The sequence below is a fragment of the Eubalaena glacialis genome, chromosome 1 (genome assembly GCF_028564815.1).
Source record: "Eubalaena glacialis isolate mEubGla1 chromosome 1, mEubGla1.1.hap2.+ XY, whole genome shotgun sequence".
Classification (NCBI taxonomy): domain Eukaryota; kingdom Metazoa; phylum Chordata; class Mammalia; order Artiodactyla; family Balaenidae; genus Eubalaena; species Eubalaena glacialis.
In genome coordinates, this window is record NC_083716.1 from 46,274,861 (window position 1) to 46,291,054 (window position 16,194).

Consider the following 16,194-nt stretch of genomic DNA (forward strand, 5'->3'; position numbering starts at 1 on the left):
TTCAGTAGTAGTGATAACTGAAAATTAGTGGACAGCTGACGTTTTGGGTAATAGAAATAATTTGTAACACAATAGTGTATTGGTGATAACCTAATAGTGTTTTATCACTTATTTGTATCATGTTACATTTAAATTTCTGCTCTCATTATCCTGTTATATATGTAAGAATGTGGTTTTAAATTGTAAATGAACTGAACTAATAGGAAGAGGGAATATTCACCTAAAAGTTCTAGCATTTGGAGGCATTTTTGTATAATAAGATACATTTTTTAAAAAACTTAGCGCTCTCTTAGGTTCTACTGTTGTAGAGGGAGGGATGTGCCTTTCTTACCCCAGGAGGAAGTTGCTTTTATTATGATGGCACATGTACAAGTTCTGAGCTATGCTTCCTCATATCATTTGCTTGCTTTTGTTAAAATCTTTTTAGTGCAAAAGATCACTATGAGTTGCATGTAAGATTTTATTGTAAACTTAATATGCATATTGTGGGGAACAGTTGTGACACCACTTGTGTAAGCACTCCTGATACACCGGTTTAGGTGGTCCAGTGACCCCCCACAGATTCAGTGTGTCAATAGAAGAATTCACCAGACTAAGCATATGTTCATACTCACAGCTAAGATTTATTATAGCGACACAGCAAAGATATACAGCTCCCTCAGTAGGGGGAAAAGAGAGATCATGAAGGAAACCATGAAGCTCTCTCTGAAGGGGCCACACAGAGCTCACTCTCCCTCCAACAGTGAAATGCAGGAACACAGGCACAGTGTTTCTGCCCAGGGAAGCCTGTTTGAAATGCAAAGTTCAGGGGTTTTAATAGGGGCTAAACCATGTAGGCACCCTTTGCCCACCAAAACTCCAGGCTCCCAGAAGGTAAGCAGGTGTTCACTGAAATCACATTGTTTATTTAAAAAGTCTAGTCAGGCTAGCATAGCAGATAGAACCTTATATCACATAGGGAAAGCTTTAAAAGCCATATTCCTTGATGCCAGCTGAAGGCCAACCTGGTAAGCCCTTCTAAAAATCAGGCCTGCACTATTCATTGAAAAGACTGTTCTTTCCCCTTGAAAAGGTCTCTGTACCCTTGTTGAAAATCAACTGACCCTAGAGGTTTTTTATGGACTCTGAATTCTGTTCTAATGACCTATATGCCTTATGCTAACACCACACTACATTGATGACTGTAGCTGCATAGTAACTTGAAATCAAGAAGTGTGGATTTTCCAACTTTGTTCTTTTACAATATTGTTCTGACTAGTCACATCCCTCGTTATTCAAAATGCATTTTAGGATCAGCTTTTCCATTTCTTCTGCTGAGATTTTCATTGGGATTTTATTGGATCTCTAGGGCAGTTTTGGTAAAGTTGGCATTTTTGTCCTGGTTATCTATTGCTGAATGACAAACCACCCTCAAATAAGTGATATAAAAGAACAGTTCTTGCTCATAAATTCTGTTGGGTCAGGAATTGGAATGGGGCACAGTAGGGAGGGCTTGTCTATTCCATGTACTTAGGGCCTCAGCTCAGGTGATTCAAATGGCCGGAGGCGGAAATCATTGGGAGGCTTCTGAGATGTTGGCACCTGGATGAGCACTGTCTACTAGAGCACTTATTAAAAGCCTTTCTAGGACTTCCCTGGTGGCGCAGTGGTTAAGAGTCTGCCTGCCAATGCAGGGGACACGGGTTCGATCCCTGGTCCGGGAAGATCCCGCATGCCACGGAGCAACTAAGCCCCTGCGCCACAACTACTGAGCTTGCGCTCTAGAGCCCACAAGCCACAACTACTAAGCCCGCGTGCCTAGAGCCCGTCCTCTGCAACAAGAGAAGCCACCGCAATGAGAAGGCTGTGCACTGCAATGCAGAGTAGCCCCCGCTCTCTGCAACTAGAGAAAGCCCGTGCACAGCAACGAAGACCCAATGCAGCCAAAAATATATAATAAATAAATAAATAAATAAATAAAAGCCTTTCTGTGTGGCTTGAACTTCTCACAACATAGCAGCTCAGTGCCAACAGGCAGCATCTGGAGAGCAGGTCTACCAAGAGAAGGAGGAGAAAGTCCTATGACCTTTTATGATCTAGCTTTTGAAGTCACATAGTGTCACTTTTTGTGTGAAGCAATAACAAACCCTCTCAAATTCAAGGGAAGGGAACATAGACTCCCACTTCTCCATGAGAAGGAATTTGGGGTCACCATCACATCTTACTGAATCTTCCATGAATATATAGATCACTCAGTGTACTTAGGCTGTCTTTAATTTCTGACTGTTTTGTAGTTTGCTGTGCAGAGGTCTTGTACATTTTTCATTGGAGTTATCCCTTGGTACCTTATTTTTTAAACCTTGCTTTCAGGCCCAGAATGTGGTAAATTTTGATAAATGGTCCATTTGTGTTTGAATATAATACGAATCTGTTATTAGGTACAGAGTTTATATATGTGCCAATTCGATCAAGTTTGTTAATTGTGCTCACAATATTTGCTTTTTCTCACAGCCATTATGGGTGATGTGTGCAAGTTTCCCGTTTATGATTGTGAAATTGTCTATTTATTAGTTTATATTTGCTGCAAAGATTTTGAAGTCATATTATTGGATACACACACACACACACGCACAATACACTCATGAAATCGTGATGTTTTACTGGCAGAATGATCCCTTTCTCATTAAGAAATGTCTTTATTTACCTCTAATAATGCTTTTGGCTTAAAGCCTACTTTAATATTAATATAGCTTTCTCTTTGGCTAGTATTTGCAGTGTATATCTCTCTCTGTTCTTTAACTTTGGACCTTTCTGTGTCTTTTTAAAAATGTCTCCTGCACTCATTATAGTGAGTTTAATAAAACCATTATTTGGTTTTATTTGATTTGGTTTTTATCCAATATGACAATTTTAGTATTTTAATTGGAGTATTTAGTCCTTTGCATTTAATGGAATTACTGATGTTGGTTGGGTTTCTACCTACTACGTTCCTGATTTATTTATTTATTTACTTGGCCACGCTGTATGGCTTGAGATATCTTAGTTCCCTGACCAGGGATTGAACCCCGGGCCACAACAGTGAAAGCGCCGAGTCCTAACCACTGGATTGCCAGGGAGTTCCTGTGCTGATTTTTTTTAAACCATGTTTTATTTTTTCCTCCTTTCTTGCCCTCTTTTGGATTAATCAATTTTTATAATAGTCCCATTTTTTCCCTCTAATAACTTGTTAGGGAACTTCCTTGGTGGCACAGTGGTTAAGAATCCGCCTGTCAATGCAGGGGACATGGGTTCGAGCCCTGGTCCGGGAAGATCCCACGTGGGAGAGAGCAACTAAGCTCGTGAGCCTAGAGCCCGTGCTCGGAAACAAGGAGAAGGCACCGTAATGAGAAGCCCGTGCACCGCAACGAAGAGTAGCCCCCCACTCACCACAACTGGAGAAAGCCCGTGCACAGCAACAAAGATCCAACGCAGCCAAAAATAAATAAATAAATTTATTTAAAAAAATAACTTGTTAGTTCCACATCCTTTTATTTTTTTATGTGTGATTACCCTGAATTAAAAGATCCATCTGTCTTATTAAGTTTAATGTGAATTATTACTTATACCACTTTCCCAGTAATGTAAGAACCTTAAACTATTTGGGCCTTGTTACTCCTTTCCCACTTTTTGCATTATCATTATGAAGTTTGATTCTACATGTATGTTAAATTCCACAAGACATTAATATTCTTATTTTGTATGTTATTGCCAGTATACTGACCTCCATATATACTTTTCCAGTGGTCTTCATTGCTTCTTGAATTTTCATGTTTCTATCTGAGAGCATTTGCCTTCTGACTAAAGAACTTCATTTAGTATTTCTTTTAGTGCAAGTCTTCTGGTGACAAATCCTTTTTTTTTTTTCTTGAAATGTTTTTATTTTGCTATCATCTGTATAGGATATTTTCTCTGGGAATAGAAGTTAGCTTATTTTCTTTCAGCACTTTAAAGATATCATTCCATTGTCTTTGGATTCCACAATTCTGTTGAGAAATCACCTGTTTTTTATTGTTGCATCTTTAAAAAGTGTCTATTTTCTCTACTTTTAAGATTATATACTTTTATTTTTAAATTTTAATACTTTTACTATTATGTTACAAGGTATAATTTTCTTTGTCTATATCCTGCTTGAGGTTCACAGAGCTTCTTGATCTGTAGGCTGATACATTTTCATGAGTTTTGGAAAATCTCAGCCCTTGTTTCATCAAATATTGCCTCTGCCCCATTCTATTTTTCCCCTTTAGGACTCCAGTATAAAATGTATTAGACCTGTTTCCTAACCTATTTTCCGTGTTTTTCTTTTTCTTTTCTCCTCTGTGCTTCTGTTTGGAAATTTTGTATTCATCTTTTTCCAGTTCACTAATCCTGTCTTCTGCATGTTCAATCTGCTCTTAAACCCATCCCCTCAATTTCAGATACTGTAGTTAATTTCAGATTGTCTTTCTCAGTTCTAGAACTATCATTTGATTTTTTTTAACATATTTTAGTTTTCTATTATGTTCCAAAATTGTTTATTTTTTCTGTTTCTTTTCTATTTTTTGAAGTACTTCATCACGGTTATTTTAAAGCCTTTGTTAACTTCAAGGAACTGAATCACCTGTGTGTGTGGTTTTACACTTTTATTGAAAGCTGGACATTGTGTATAAAAACTGTAGAGTCTCTTGGACTTCCCTGGTGGCGCAGTGGTTAAGAATCCGCCTGCCAATGCAGGGGACACGGGTTCAAGCCCTGGTCCAGGAAGATCCCACATGCCACGGAGCAAATAAGCCCGTGTGCCACAACTACTGAGCCTGCACTGTACAGCCCGTGAGCCACAACTACTCAGCCCATGTGCTGCAACTACTGAAGCCCGTGCGCCTAGAGCCCGTGCTCTGCAACAAGAGAAGCCACCGCGATGAGAAGCCCATGCACCGCCACAATGAGTAGCTCCCACTTGCCACAACTAGAGAAAGCCCGCGTGCAGCAACAAAGACCCAATGCAGCCAAAAAAAAAATGAAAAAAAACAAAAAACTGTAGTCTCTAGATGATGTTCTCTTCCACAAGAGAGGGCTCACCCTCTCCTCTGCTAGACAAACAGTGTGCAGAGATGATCACCTTAAGGCAATTAGGGTCTGTGCTTAGTTGAGGCTGGTTGCAGTTTCATCAGATTTCAATCTATGTCTGGTTTACCCTTGTTCATAGCACACAGCCCTCTAGGGTTGTCTTTGTTTTCTCAGACCAGAGAGACTGCAGGAAATTCCACTCTGCTTTTAAATAGTATTTTTGATTCACAGTTTTAGCTTCTTTCTTCTTAGAGCTGCAGAATTTGGCAAACATCCTGAGGGGGCAATAACCATATGTTTGAAGTCTTTCAAATCCACCATTTTGTCACCTCTGATCTGTGCAACCACCACAAGTACTACTATTTTTTCTGTCATGAATAGCCGCTCTGTCAGAGATCAAGCCTGAATTCTCAGCCTTACACCCCATCCAAATCAAGTGCCCCAGGTAAAAGCGGGACTGTAGATCGTTAGTGTCAGTTCTCCACTTCAGTCTTACTGTGTTCTTTGGGGACCCTGTCCTCTGGCAGGCCTTTGTCTTAACAATGCTACAAGACTGCAGAAAATTATACCATGTTTTCAAAAGTTTAGTTCTTTAGCTTCTTTACCAATATAGCTTAAGATTCTGGTACATATCTTGAGAAAACAAGTTGCATGTTGAGGTCCTTTAAGTTTCCAGTTTTGTCACTCTAGCACTGTGCAACCACAGAAAGCTCTGTTAGTTTGTCTGCCCCAGCAGTGGCCTGCTGCCTGTGCTAAGCCCAAATTCTCAGCTCTAGCCTGTACTCCAGGAGAAGAATGACTGCAAATACTCGGAGTTGATCTTTGAAATATTTCATCCAGTTCTGATTTTCAGTAGGACCACCTATCTGGAAACAGATATCCCTAACCTCTTCATTCTTTGAATGCAGTGCTACTACAACCTCCTATCTTTTTCCCTACCCTCAGACTGCCCTCAAATTAATCATCCTCAGAAATGTCAAAGTATTCCATCTAACTGAAATTTGATCTTGTGGGTTATCATTTAAAAATATTTAGAATGTTTAGGAACTTCCCTGGAGGTCCAGTGGTTAAGACTCCGCGCTTCCACCGCAGGGGGTGCGGGTTTGATCCCTGTGGGGGAAATAAGATCCCGCATGGCATGGCCAAAAAAAAAGGTTTAATATTTCCCCACAGCCTCAATAGTGGTTTTGCAGAGGAGTCTGGGAAAGAAAATGGAGATGCTGGGAAAGAAAATGAAGTAGAAATGAAAGTGAATCATACATTTCTACTTCAATCAGTGATGCTCATTTTTATCGGATTTATATATGTGTCCTATGGTTCACAGGTTCATTTCCTTGGTTTAAATCATCAACCAGAAGAATAAAGTACTAAGTCCTTAAGACTCTCGTGATCAGATATGGCTTGCGTCTCCAGACTCATTTTCCACTCTCTGCCTCCCACCAAAATTCCTGCAGTTCCCATTGGCTCCCAACTTCTTCCACTTCCAGTAGAGAGTGGTGCTTCTCAATCTCAGACTTTGGTCAAACTGTTCATGGTGCCTAAAATGCCCTCTTCAATCCTTTAACTATCTCTCCCAGTGCTGATATCTTCCCTTTTGTTTTCCCAAAGGTGGTGCTAAAGCTCAAGTTTGGCGTTTTTCTCTGGCCTGCAGATTCTGGCTGGCTTTCTGTGTGTGCTCACTAGCCATATGCCAAAACTGGCTCTCATTGTTGCCAAAAACTCAGCCTCTGTTCACCGGTGCCGAATAGGTTCTTATTAGAAACGCAGAGAGCTCTGGAGGAGTAGAAAAGAGTAGCTTTATTACTTTGCCAGGCAAAGGGGGACATAGCAGACTCCTGCCTTGAAAAACTATGTGTCCCAACCCAGGAGGATTTGATGAAGAGTTTTATAACAGTACTTCCCAAGAGTGGGTTTGCTGACAAGATTAGGGTGTGTGCAGGGTCTCAGGTGGTCTCCTAATCTTGAGGAGCTTCTCTGGTCCCTTTAATCTGGCCTCAGGTGGTCTCTTGGCTGCTCCTCCCTTGATTAGCAACTGTTCAAATCTGCCCTTTGGAACTCACGGAAGGTCACGGAGGCTGGAGTCTTGCCTACAAGAAATGAGGGACAAAAAGAGGCCTCAGGGCCCGGGAGCCCCACAGGGCCCCGCTCGGTTTCATCACTACTGTTGTCAGAAATGCACGCAGGGAGCTGGACACGGAGGAGGGCGTGCGGGGGCGGGGGGGGCATGTGCGTGTGCACGAGTTGTGCCAGGAACTGGGGGTGCTCGTGGACCAGTTGGGGGGACCATGGGTGATGTGTCCCCAGCAGCTATGGTTTCTTGATGGAGTCCACAACATACTGTGAGCCGTGTCCCATTAATGCCCTCCAAGAATTCTACCCCAGCCTCTTCCCACTCCCCGGTCCTGAAGTTCATGATTCAATATTCTGGATGCGCTGAGAGAGAAATGAGCTCCTTTCTGTGTTCCCCACAGTTCAGGAGGCCAGGTGGTCACACACACACTCTCACTTTCCCTTGTTAGAGATATCACAGGCTCAGAGGATCTCTCTTGGCCCTAAGCTGTGCTGTCTTGGGGGAGGGCTGATGCAGTAAAGTCAAACTATTTCTTTTACCTTCTCCGATGTGTCCAAACTTGTATTTGTTGTTTTTTTTTTTTGCTTCAACATTGTCCTGGAAGTTCTCTGCTGGAAACCTGGACTTCCACAATGGCTCTTTCATCCATAAGTGATTGTCTAAGACAGTGTTTTGCAGGAGTTCCTGGGCTGTGGCTGTGAGGGGCTGGAGCCAGTTCATGGGCCATTGCAGGGTCCACAGCCAGGACCAGGACCACGTTCTGTATGTCTATTACCCAACGCACAGGTGGGCAAGATTCCTCCCAGATCCCTTGGCAGAGATGCTCACAGCTCTCACAAAGGCACTTCTGTCCATGGATAGATGCCAAATTTTTCTTGGGGGCAGGGCACAAGCAAGGGTCAACTTATTCAGCCATAGTGCTGACATCACTCTACCCCCAGTGTGTATCTTTATAAGTGCCCTTACCATGCTGTATTATCAGTATCACTAACCATGAGATCCTTAGTGTTTATCATTTTTGACTCCCTGGGACCTAGCACAGTATCTGGCCCACAAGAGCTCAAATATTTATTGAATAAATAAATGAATGAACTGGGCCTCAGATGATACTTAGGATTTTAAATGGCATATTTAAGTGGGGAAGGCATTCATTCAAGTAAGAGAAACCAAAGATAATAAAGTAAAAATAAGTGAAAATGGCCTTGGTCTGTGTGCAATTAGTGAGAGAAAAGATTAGGTGGAGAAGGCAGATTAATTAGATGTGAAACTTTGATTTGATGGCTTGTAAGAAATCAGTAAGTTTTTCTTCTTTGAATTCTATTTTTTTTTTTATACAGCAGGCTCTTATTAGTTACCTATTTTATAAATATTAGTATATGTATGTCAATCCCAATCTCCCAATTCATCACACCACCACCCCACCCCCCTGCCACTTTCCCCCCTTGGTGTCCATACGTTTGTTCTCTACATCTGTGTCTCTATTTCTGCCCTGCAAACAGGTTCATCTGTACCATTTTTCTAGGTTCCAGATCAGTGTAAGTTTTTAATCAACAAAATGATGTAATAAAAGCATGCGTTTGGGGCTATTTATTTAGCAGAGTGTAGAATTGGAATTGGAATAATTTGTCATACTAGAATCCTCGGAATCATTCTTGGCTTCCACCTGTGAATGAAATCCTGCTGATTGTACTTAGAAATGCCTTTGGCATATGAGCCATGGCAGAATCTTAGTTCAGAATCTCAACCTCTTTCTTGGATCATAGCAATAACCTCCTAATTTACCTCCTTCTTTACAGTCTCCTCACTTCCATCACTCTCAGTGCTCCTACCAAAGAGGTTTTTCTAAAAATGAGTTTAAGCTGCCTACAAAGTTATTTGTCCATCTTTTGCTAACAAGCTCCTCAGCTTGTTAGCCCTTACACACAGCCCTTCACAACCTAATGCCACCCAACCTCTTTAGACTTGTCTCATACTACTCCTTTTCACATATATTTTGTCTTCTTAAGGACACCATGCCCTCATGCATATCTGCGACTTGCACATACTGTTTCCCTTTTCTGGAAAGCACCTCCACCCTTCCTCACTTGAAAAAAACAGTTCAAATGTCACCTACTCTGTGAAGCCATTCCCTACTCTCCCAGCAGATTTAAACAGATGGATCATGCCTTAGTCACCTTTGTATTTTTAGAACTTATTGCATTTTCTAGCATAGTACTGGCTTCTACTAGGAATGGAGTTTTTTTTTTTTATATATTTAAAATGATAAATATTATCGTTGTATTTTGGAAAAAATGTAAAACAATACAGATCTATATAAAGTAAAAATTGAGTACCATCTACTCATTCCTGCAATACTAAGGTATAATCACCATTAAACCCAATTTTGTGTGTATTATTTTGCACACTTTTTATGCATGCACACACATGCATATGTGTATAGTTTTAAAAAATTCAAGCCTGAATGACTGAATGAATGAGGAAATAAAGGAACTTCAGATGTTATTTTTAGCAACCCACAAATTAGTTAGATAAGTCAAGAAAGTCTTTTTTTTTTAACTGTTTTTTAAAAAATATTTATTTATTTATTTGGCTGCGCCAGGTCTTTGTTGCAGCATGTGGGATCTTCATTGCGGCATGTGGGATCTTTCAGTTGTGGCATTTGAACTCTTAAGTTGCAGCATGTGGGATGTAGTTCCCCGACCAGGGATCGAACCCAGGCCCCCTGCATTGGTAGCGTGGAGTCTTTCTTAACCACTGGACCATGGGGGAAGTCCCAAGAAGGAGTCTTTACAATGATAGAAAAGAAACAATAAAATGTAAGGGAATATTAAAAAAAAACAAACTGGGAATTCCCTGGCAGTCCAGTGGTTAGGACTCCACGCTTACACTGCAGGGCTGCACAGGTTCGATCCCTGGTCTGGGAACTAAGATCCTGCAAGCCGAACAGTGCAGCCAGAAAAAAAAAAAAAAACAAAAGCTATTGCAACCTCATGACTGAATTGCCTATATTACGCTTACATAGAGTCAAATATAATTTCAAAGCTGCAAACTGTGGATTCATAGGTGGAGATTTTTAACAAGATGCAACAAGGAAGATAATCCTTCCTATATATCTCTCTCTGAATACTAGTTTTCATACCTGTACAATACAAATAATTCCACTTTGTAGGATTTATGAAAGGATTAGAAGCAAAATATATTAACATGCTTGCCATGTAGCTGAGTGATAAATTATAATTATTACCATTTGTATTGATCCGGTGGTTTACAATGTGAAGGCAGACAATGTAGGTTATTTTGTTTATTAATAGCATTATTCCCTCAATATAATCATTCTGAATTTCTTCCACTCTTTAAGTTGGCTTTCAGGAATATCCAGCAATATGAATTTGGGTTTTATAATTTTCATAAAATTATAGTTATCCTTTTTACTTGTCCTTCCTCCTGCTGACTCATAGAATCAGCTTTAAAATAGAAAACCTATATTTATTTTGCATAATACTGCTATAGCAATGGCTAAAAATAACTGATACCCTCTTAGTAATTAAGGTTGCATACCTTGTTCTAATTGAGAAGTAATTCATAAACTAATTTAGATATCTGGGAACTATTAACATGCAATAGATCTTTCTTTAGAATTTTTCTCTCCTTTCCATCCTTTTGTATACTGTTGGGGATTTTTTGTTTTGTTTTGTTTTTTATGTTTTGGCTGCACTGCGCGGCATGTGTACTGTTTTAAAAGGCAAACTGCTGTGAGGTGATAATAGACCCTAAGTGAATGAAAATGGTTTGAAGGAAAAAATTATACATGTAGTTTTCTTCACATACTTTATTAAAATCTTGATTTACAGGAAAGATAAGCTAGGAGATATTCAGATTATATATTTTTTCTTATATTGCTGCAAAGAATTGTTATACTTTTATAATTTGTGTGTGTTTATACTTTATTTCCCCAAAGTGTAAACTTGTTGAAACAGGAACGATGTCTTATCCTTTTTGTACCACTTCCAATGCCTATCACAGTGCTATTTAATTGCTGATGAGTACATTGTCTTTAGATGTGGTGTTTACAGTATAACCTTATTTCTAGAAATATATTTTACTTATGAGTTCAGAATTACGTCTATTCCTCATGCTAAACCTACTAGGTGATTGTTCCTATTGTAGCTGGATTATTTGTCCATTATAATTACAAAAGCAAGACTGCTTTCTCTTAGGAATATTTTTTTCTTCAAGTGATAACTATGGATCTAACTCTTATTCACCAGGGAATTATCGTGGTCTCTGACTGCTGCTGCTGCTATTTATTGGTGCTACTTTCAGCTTTACTAGTGTGCAATATCAATAAACCATGATCATTGCTTTTATATATATGTTCCCAAATTTTACATTGTTCCCATCTACACACATAACTGTCCCTTCTATTGGCAAATGACACTTCTAACAGGTAGTTGCTGTTTTCTGTGGTGCCAAATTTGTATATAAATAATTTGTGCAAAACTAATCTTTTTACATTTTTTAATCTCCCTCTCTCTCTTTCTCTCCCTCCCTCCCTCCATCCGTCATGCTCAATGTACTACGCTAGTATTATAGGGGACAGAAAGAAGCATAAGACTTAGTCTTGTCCTCAAGTATAGCTTACCATCTATTGAGGAAAAAAATATGTACACATAAAAAAAGATTAACAACCAGAGTGCTATATGATATGTCACAAGTAAATAATATGAGTTCACATAGTCTAGAAGATCCAAGGAAGATATTTGGGGCTGGAATGATGTGATGTGTTGACTGAGTCTGAGGGATAGTCTGATATAATGGGAAAAGTACAAGACAATGAATTGGAAGAACCAGGTGTTCATTTCCACATCTTATTAACTGTTGTAACATTGTGACGTGGGCTTTCTGAACTTAATTTCTCTCATTTGTAAATTGGGAACCATGATCATGATAATACTTGCTCTGTCTACTTCTTCAATTCGTGAATCATATAATCAAATACAGTTATATAAAGATGTTCTGAAAACATTAAAGAACAATTCCAACCTAAGTGTGTGTTGTTTTAATTTTTCATCACCTACCATAGTGTTTATGCTCAAAACGTCACTAATAATTAAGAAGTGTTAAAAGTTCAATAGGAAGAGAGGAGCAATGCTGGTATATAATTCGTATGTTATTTAATCGGGAGAGGAAATGACAAAATAAAAGACAGGGCTGTGATGCAAATATGACTTTTTTGTTTGGATACAATCCATACTACACCTATAATTATTTAGAAGCTAATAATAATTGTTATGAATAATGTAAGGATAATGATAACCACTGTTGGGACTTCCCTGGCAGTCTAGTGGTTAAGACTCTGTGCTCCCAACGCAGGAGGCACAGGTTCCATCCCTGGTCAGGGAACTAGATCCCACACGCCACATGGCACGGCCAAAAAAAAAAAAGATAGCTATTATTTATTGAGCTTTTACTCTGTGCCAGGGACTGTAGTAAGAACTTTTTACACACTCTCTAATCTTCATAACAATCCTAAGAATCAACTATCACTGTTCCCATTTCACAGAGGGGAAAACTCTGGGACAGAGAGATTGTCATTTAGCAAGGTCACACAGGTAGTAACAAGCACGGGATTTGAACTTAGATCTGTCTAACTTCTAAGTCTGTATGCTTATCCAGTAATTTCCATAACTTTGGCATATCACACAAAATGCAATGGTAAACTCAGAGCCAAATTGAAGTGCTTCGATGTATTTATTAACAGACAAGAAATGGATATTTAAATAATAAACTATTTCAAGCAAAGGTGAAGTGAGGAATGAAGCTTTAGAGGGAGGAGAAAGGCCAGTTCACGGAGGACTTGTATGCCATATATGAGAATTTAAACTCGATTTTGTGGGTAATCATGAGCCATTGAAGGTTTCAAGTACAGAAATGTGATCATTGCCTGCCTGGCACAGAGTTGCTGCTCCATTCATACTTCATGAACAAATGAATGAATGGGATTTGCCTTTTAAAAGGACTGACCTGGTGACAGTGTGAAATATGGTTTGGAGGGAAGTAAGACTGAAAGTAGGCAAACTGGGGACTTCCCTGGCAGTCCAGTGGTTAAGAGTCCGTGCTTCCACTGCAGGGGCCATGGGTTCAATCCCTGGTCCGGGAACTAAGATCCCACATGTTGCACAACGCAGCCAAAAAAAAAAAAAAGAAAGAAAGAAAGTAGGAAAACTACTGTAAGATTTTGGAAAAAGATAGCAGAGCCATTGTGAACCAGTGGCATACAGGAGCTGACTGGTACTGGCTTGAAAATCCAACTATGTATATCTCTTCCCAACTTCAGGTTCAGTGACATTCAGTTGGTGGTTTGAAATCAGCCATGCAAGTATTTATTTACACTATAGATCTCAGCAAACACTACAAATTAGGGCTCTCTTTTCGGAGAGCTGATTTACCAACACACTACTGGCCTGATCAAAAGCTATAGCAATGTGATGGAAGAGGAGGAAATACTTACTAGAGGGGCTAATGAAATAGAATCAGCAATACTTATCATTTGTTGGTTGATGGGTGAGGAGTGTGAATGAGGGAGATTATATAATAGTTCATCAAGTTATTGGCTTCCATGATTCCAACGGGATACTGGTGCCTCTTACCAAGAGAAGGAGTTCAAGATAGGGGAAAGATAGTGAATTCTGTTCAGGGAAAACTGAGGTATCTGTGAAACATGATGGTAAAGATGCCAGTGGCTCTATATTGGGGTTGGCCAAAAAGTTCGTTCAGGTTTGCCGTAAGATTTTACAGCTACAGAAAAACTCTAACGAACTTTTTGGCCAACCCAATAGATGTGAGCGTAAAAGGAGAGGTCTGGACTCAATATGAAACAGGGAACCATGAGGATGTAACTGATAGTTGAAGTCAGTTGGGACTGAAACACTGGGAGCAGATGAAATTTTAAAACAAAATAAAGGGATAGAACCCTGGAAAAGTCTGGAAAAGTCTTCAAGTTTTATAAAGTAAATATACATGAAGCCATATGCCTTTTTGTTCAAAGACAGTGTGAGTAAGTAGGCAGAATTATATTTTCTGTGTAAATGCTGAGTTTGGAATAAAATTATCACTGAAATGTATAAGAGTTTTAAAGAATATTGGAATCTGATGAAAACAGAAATGTTATAGATCAGATTTATAAGAACTTTATAGCAAGATTTATGAAAATGACACTTTAAAACAACAAAAAGCTTTTTAAATATCCAGAAGAAGTTTAACTTTACATCAAACATCTGAAAGAATAAAAACACTCTAGAAAAATATAAAGAAAAATTATTTCAGAAATTAGCTAAAATGTAATTATAAGGAATTTTAGCCTATACTTACCTCTATCTTGACACTGTACTGCAACTCTTCCTTTCTTTGCCTCTGCCACTAGTTTTCACTGCAGGTGGGGAGAATGCTGTGTCTATCTTTGTTTGGGGCCTTGTACATAGTATGTACTCAGAAAAAAACAAACAATAAAACCCAGTTCTGTTTCTTCCATGACAGGGTGAGACGTTTGAACAGATGACCTGGAAGGTCCCTTTCAATCCTGAGAGTCTGTGAAAAGGAAGTGGTGATAGTTGCTTACCACTTAAAAGAAGAAGTGGGCTTAATCTTTTATGGCACCGAAGGACCAATGTTTCCAAGCTACAGACTCTCAGCTCAATATTACACTGGTAAGAATTTTCTAACAAAGCTATCCAACAGAGGAAAGGCTGTTTCAGGAGGTGGCTATCTTTGAAATAAATGGAACGTGAGAGCTAGAAGGACCCTTCCATAGCTTTAGTTTAGGTCTTCCCAATCTTATTCATGCCATTGTCCACATGGAAAATGGTTGTACAGCACATCTATCAATGTCTCAAGGCAGGACTTCCCTGGTGGCACAGTGGTTAAGAATCCGCCTGCCAATGCAGGGGACAAGGGTTCGAGCCCTGGTCCAGGAAGATCCCACATGCCGCGGAGCAACTAAGCCCGTGCGTCACAACTACTGAGCCTGCTCTCCAGAGGCCGTGAGCCACAACCACTGAGCCGGCGTGCCACAACTACTGAAGCCCACGCCCTCTAGGGCCTGTGCTTCGCAACAAGAGAAGCCACCGCAATGAGAAGCACGCGCACCGCAACGAAGAGTAACCCCCGCTCACCACTAGAGAAAGCCCACATGCAGCAACGAAGACTCAACACAGCCAAAAGTAAATAAATAAATTTATAAAAAAAAGAAAAAATCTCAAGGCATACTTGTCACACGTTCTCAGGGCTTTGGTTGGGAAAACGCTGACCTAGTCCAGAGTCCTCAGCAGCAGTGAGGAAATTAAATCTTACAGAGGGGATGCGACATTCCCGGATCAAGACGTTAATTCTGAGGCTAGAACTCTAGTTTCTGGACAACTAACTAGCCAAAGTCTCCTCCCCACAAATTAAGCAGGGGTTGGATGTCAAGCTTGAAGACTGCGTCAGCGGTAGTCACAGTGGATGAGGTGATGGTCCGGATCGGTATTGCTTTAATGTGGTCCCATTACCACCAGCATTAGAACTTGTTAAACCTTGAGGAACCTGGGACCCACACAGACATACTGAATCTGGCTCTGCTGCAAGGCCTGGAAATCTGCATTTTAAGGTTTGCAACCATGCCCCATCCCCCTCCTCGGCAGTAATTTTGGACTCTGAGCTCCAGCTCCTGCTTGAACTGAGGGACTCTGCTGGGCGCGTAGCACCCAGCAACCTGACCTCAGAGAAGCGTGGGCGGCACAGCTACACTGTGGTAAAATTGTCTGTTACGTACTAGTCCTTCCCGTCGTCACAGGCCAGCCAGTACCGTGTCCGGGTGAGGCCACCGCCGTGCCTCCATCAGCCTCCTGGGCCAGCGGCTGAACAGGCTGCGGAGGGCGGGCTGCGGATGGGGGCAGAGGCTGCTCAGCAGTGCCCCCTCAAGGCACTGCTGAGCCGGGCGGCGGTTTCCCTTCTCCGCCCCCGAGTTCCTCTTACTTCGTAGTCCCGCCGACCAAGGAACCCACTACAGCGCCTGCGCCTTCTTC

The 16,194-nt window shown here is 40.5% G+C and overlaps 1 long non-coding RNA gene across 2 annotated transcripts; it reads right to left on the minus strand.

Moving 5' to 3' along the window:
• Nucleotides 1-6,854: 6,854 nt before the first annotated feature.
• LOC133080694 (uncharacterized) lies at nt 6,855-16,192 on the minus strand. 2 transcript variants are annotated; one of them, XR_009698589.1, is made up of 3 exons: nt 15,942-16,191; nt 14,504-14,719; nt 6,855-7,148 (listed from the first exon to the last, which is right to left on the minus strand). It is a non-coding gene; the product is annotated as an uncharacterized LOC133080694 (long non-coding RNA). The 2 variants fall into 2 exon arrangements; XR_009698601.1 differs by lacking the exon at nt 6,855-7,148 and adding an exon at nt 12,942-13,292 and having other exon boundaries at nt 15,942-16,192.
• Between the last annotated feature and the right edge of the window lie 2 nt (nt 16,193-16,194).